This window comes from Micrasema longulum, unplaced genomic scaffold (assembly GCF_059751315.1).
Source record: "Micrasema longulum isolate JH-2025_06_02 unplaced genomic scaffold, ASM5975131v1 h1tg001614l, whole genome shotgun sequence".
In the NCBI taxonomy this organism is placed as follows: domain Eukaryota; kingdom Metazoa; phylum Arthropoda; class Insecta; order Trichoptera; family Brachycentridae; genus Micrasema; species Micrasema longulum.
Window position 1 is genome coordinate 33,159 of NW_028278795.1, and position 5,778 is coordinate 38,936.

Here is a 5,778-nt window from a genome sequence, read left to right on the forward strand (position 1 = left end):
AGCGGAGACAACTTTACTTGTTTATTATACCGATAATAATTCTCTACTATTATTGTTGTGTGATAACTGGTTTTTCCGGCGATTCTTTAGCAGCGGTCAATCTGTCCAGTAAGTACCTACCTACCGAAGATTTTGACGAAACAATACGTTAAATTAAAGCGGCCCGAAGGACAGCCATATTATAATATATTATATAGGTATTACCAAGAAAGCCAACAGATATAATATATGAAATTATAAGGTACATGTTATAAATCCATTTCATAAGGTCCAATTAGAGGCTTCCTCTTAATATTGGTAGATAACATAAACAATTGTAACATAAATATAATGCGTAATGTAAAATAACTAATGGTACACAACTTGTAATATTGAAATGTAATTTATATTATTAAAATACTAAAAATCTACAATCGAATATCGGTCGCACAGTTGCACATTATAGTCTTTAATTCTAATCGTAAGCTTTATTACGAATATAATATCTGACCATTATTATAATAAGGAATAACTACTGTGTACTATACTGAACCAGGTGTTTACAAAGGTAGGTTTCTTACTTTTATCAACACACAGGTAGGGTAGAGGGTATACGTGGCTCGGACTTGGACCGCACGGAGTCGGATCTAGAGAGGGAACTGATTGATCTATGAATATGGAGGAACATGTGGACACTAGCTGCAGACTGAAGAGTATAGAATGGAGACTGGAGACTGAAGAGCTTGGCTCGCCCTCGCGTGGTGTTCTCCAGCTCTACTCCAATAGGCTCCGTGCGGCGTAGTTACATAAGACTTTCGAGTACCCATGTTACCCACGAGGATGGGCATAGTAAATAAAAACACCAAATCACTCGGTTTACAAAAATTGGAATTGGAATCGCCATGACATTTAGGACGATCAAATCTAATAAGAATCCGTATTCATTACTTTATTCAGAATATGCGCGTGTGTATGTCTAGTTAAAATGTACATGTACAGTACCCGGAGTTAATATACTCCATCGGGCTTAAGAAAGAGACTGCCGACTTTGTTGAGCGTGACATGGATGAATGATAAAGACAACGCTCTACAAAGCCGAAGTTAGCCGATTAGGCCGGCAGTCTCTTTCTTAAGCCCGACGTACTATATTTAATGCCGGGTACCAACCTATAACTTAATGCGCATACCCACAGACTTGGTAATTTAAAATCAGAAAACTGATTGTGATAAATTTTACTTTATTATTTTTTATAATTTTAATTTATTTTGCACCACAATAGGTTAGGAGACCCAAATATACTGATGGTCCAATATAGAAAGGCTTGAGAAAAATCTAATTTCTTTTCTGTGTTCTCATCAGTAATCGAACCTGGAATCTTCCGTGCATGGGTCAAGCGTCGTAACTACTCCACCACGGAGGCCGCCTATATTATTATTATTATTACATGGTTCATTTTTCTATTTTGACGTTTTTACGTGGATATGTGTAAGAAGAAGTCTGCGGACCGGCAACTATGCTGCACTAGCAGGTTCTTCCACAATCGGGTTCATCATGACTGAGGGTTGTGATCTCCAAAGGTTGAAAGAAGTGTTCTCATTGAGAATCGAATCCGGAACCTTCCGTACGTGAGTCAAGCATCTTAACCACTACACCACGGGGGCCGCTCTCTTTTCGGGGTTCGCACAATCCCGTGTGGAGATATGGCCAAAAAAACGCATAATTCTTTCTCGACGTAAAGTTGATAATCATGTGTTTACCATATTTCAGTTCTAGGACAAATTTGTTCTTTTTTCCGTCCGCGATATCCTTGCATTCTTCTCCAGCATCACATTTCGAAAACAACTATTTACCTTTGATCTATTAAGTTGACTGTCCAAGTTTCGACTTCGTAGAGAAAAATGGAGAACATCAACGCTTTCATCAATATGATTTTAATCGACGATATGACCCGACTCCGCCATACTTTCGAAAGATTTGTCATAGTTCATTTTATCATCTCTATTCCGTGCCGAATTTTTACATTCGATATACCGGTGTTTGTTATATTTAGTTGAGCCAAGATAAATAAATTCATCCACTATCTCTATATTAGGGAGGAGGTTGTTTATTGTTAGCTGGTTATTTCGGCCGACAATCGTGAGCTTGGTTTACCTTCTTTTAATATCCAGACCGAATATCTTATTCACCGCTTTCACCCTCTTCAATGATTCCGCCATCTTCTCCTCACTGGCTGCCGAGAGGTTGGTTTCGTCTGCGTAACGTAGTTAGGATATCTTCATACCAGCTATTGGAGTGCCGCCTTCTCAACCGCCTAATGTTTTCCCCATATATTATATCAAAAAGATCAGATGATCTCTCATTCAAGCATCTCAAGAATGTATTTTCATACATATCTGACTCCTTTCTCGACTCTAAAACCTCCCGATGTTTGGTCGGCAATCTTAACTACTGCATTGTTGTTGTCATGGAGATTTCTAATTAGTCTGACTGGGTGTTCTGGTACTCGTATATCCCTTAACACTTTCCACACGTAGTTCCATCTAACGCAGTTAAATGTTTTGATATTATTCATACCTGGCAATTTCCCATATTCAGGTTGTCCAGGGCTGCTTTAACTTCACTCTGCAGGATTGACGACTCTGATGTAAATTCGGGGTCTCCATCTTTTCTATAGTTACTCTCTGCATATAATTTTGAGCAATACTCCTTCCATCTTTCAAGAATCTTATCCAAATCTCGGATGAGCTTTCTAATGTCACCTTCCAGGATCCTATGACTTTGCATTTTTCTTATTTTAGATTAATTTCTAAGACATGATTTTCTCTTTGATAAAGAAATCTTATTAATACCGTGTAGCTAAATGTTGACACATTTACCTTCGATATTATTTGTAAGAACCTGTTAGAGTTATATACTATATTATAAGGTCTAGTCACGTTATGTCTCATCTGGTTAGTAAAGTCATCACGTACTTTTTCAGTTTGATTTTAAATTTGTCTCCATTGCAATTTTTCAAGTTTTTTTTTTTATGTGGGAGTTTCTTTATTATTTACCTTGCTTATAATATACAAGGTTCATATTTCAAAAAGTGGATTTTTCTGCAATTTAATATCTTAAAATTTATCAAAACCATTGGGATCAGGAGGGATATATTAATGTGGGCTAATAAGGAACTTCTCAGCATTTGCTCACGTGGAGAGGAAACCACTTAAAACTCTTCAGGAGAAACCGGCCTGTTGGCAGTAGTCAACAGGCCTTCCGTTCCTCTAGAGGAGTGTTTGGCATTTTGTTCCCTACTTTGGTTTATTTTACCAATTTCCTGCGCTATATTTATCATGTATGATACTACCTCTCCTGTGAGTTCTTTATTACCTATCACCGATGGGATGTCGCATAGATCTTCACCCAGGCCTCTGCATCGCGCCTCCAGCTGTTGTCTTTGAAAGCTGAAAAAGGGGCAATGCATCAACAGGTGAGGGACATCTTGAGGAGTTTCATCGTCGCATGGGTAGCTGTCGATCTCTGAGAGCTTGAAGCGATGCAGGTAGCTCATAAACCCACCATGACCCGTAAGCATCTGGGTGAGCTCGTAGCCAGCTTTCTGCATTTTTCTAAAATCATATGCATGAAAAATTGTAGAGAAAAACATTTTAGTTACACTTCCGGTTGTCTCACTCAAATAGCGATCGTTTCAGAGTTAAAGGGTCCTGCTTCTTATTTTCCTTTTGGCAAAACTGAGTGGAAAATCGTCGAAATCGGGGGCTGTTTTCTTAAGTGTAGCCTCCCGAGCCTTTTCGTCAGCCTTTTCGTTGCCAAGGATTCCGCAGTGTCTTCGTATCCAGCCGATGTACTCGTCCTGGTGTCTGCATCGTAGATTCTGGATATCTGTTCTTATGTCCATTACAATAGGGTTGACCGAATTTCGGTCAGTTATTGCATGGACTCCGGATTTGCAATCTGTCAGGATCGTTATTTTCTTCCACCTGTTTTGTGGCTTCTTCAAAACATAGACCAGGGCTTCTCTGATCGCAAAGAGTTCTGCCTGAAACGCGGAGCAAAAATTGGCGAGTTTTAACTTTCTCGACGGCAGCTCTCTGACGCCACCGTAAGGTACAAAAGCTGCACCCACTTTGCCGTCCAAGAGACTGCCGTCCGTGTAGATCCTCAGCTCTTCCCGCGCTGTCCCAGGCAGAACCTGATCATCGTAGCCGTGATCTATCGGATAGCGCTCTGCCGGATGAGGAAGTGAGAAAAGGTTTTTCAAATAATTTTTCAAGTGGTAGAGTAAGTCTTTACATATATTTTTAAAAGATCCTCCAAATAAACAAACGAAATGCGTGGCATTCGCGTGATCAGTGGGGGTCAGTTTATCAATCCGAATTTTTAAAATCTCTTGCTCTCCCTTTTAAAACTTTTACATTGTATGTTTTCCAATAAATTTAATTTAATTACTTATTCATTTGAGTTAGTAGGTAGGTACACGTACATAATACACGACCAAAACAGAGATTTGATCAATCCTTATGGGTAAATTTAATGAAATGATATTTGTGAGTATGAAGTGTCTGTGTCCAGGCGGGTGAAAACTATAGATTTTGGTGTAAAATTAAACCAGATTTTTGGACTTGGATTATTGTATTTTTCATTACACTTTACATTTATACAAACATATTGGTCATTCGCCGGTTATTCCACATTTTATCACAGTGATCCATTCTAGTTCGAGCAAACCAATTATACAAAATCCTGTTATATTTTTTCCGAAAACGTCAAAGATGCCGCGTTCTACGTAAAATCAGGTGAATGAAAAAAACTGGTGGTCATAAATGTCAGCCGTATTCTGTCAAAGGAAAACAGTCCTTTTTTTAAAAGAGAAAGTATTCTAATAATATTCAATGGTTGAAGGGGCCACGTTACACACATTAAGCATTCTGCCTATATTTGAACATCTAAATTCCTTTGATTCCATCTGTTGATGTTTGTTTAACTGTGAATCGAACAATTTTAAGTAGGTAGTCAAAGATTGCCTCTGCTGGCGATCTCGGGGGCCTATAGAACTGTTTCTACAGCGGCATTACCTATTTTGGCGGCAGAGCTTCCGCTGACTTAAAATTAAGCCGTGTGGCAGCAATTAGTATGCTGAAGAGGGGCAAACCGGCTGAGTATTTCGGACATTAATTCAGTCGTAGAGATGAACCCCTGAAGGCGGATATCGAACTTGTTACGGAGTTGACCATGGAAGAATAGCAAAGACGTTGGGAGTCCTCTCCAAAGGGAGGGATGGATCTATTTTTTTTACCCAGACGTGAGGACGAGAACTCGGAACGAACGCTGGTGTCTAAATCACCATGCAGTTCAAATTATTTCAGGTCACAGATAATTCAGGGGTAGACTCCATTCTGTTTCTCTTGTAAATGATCCAAGGCGCGTTAAATCAAACGGTCCAACATGAGTTATTTTTAATATTTTTTTATCTTGAAGTATAGCACACATAAACATATTATTTTGTGTGCTTTAATGGTAGCAATGCACATTTTTAATTAACACATACACGTATACCTTCAGTTTGAATTTATATTTTGGAATTGTCCCTTTTCGAATAAAAAGGGGAAATAATGTTGGACGGTTTGATGAATGTTACTGGGCGAGTGATGCGCTTTTTGATGTCTTAATTTATCACTATCTGACTCTGTTTTGATGAATCAACCACAAAGCATGTTTGTACCTAGAGCGAGTTTATGTGATGTTATTACAATTGTAAGGAATATAAACAATTCTCACATGCCGGGTATATATGA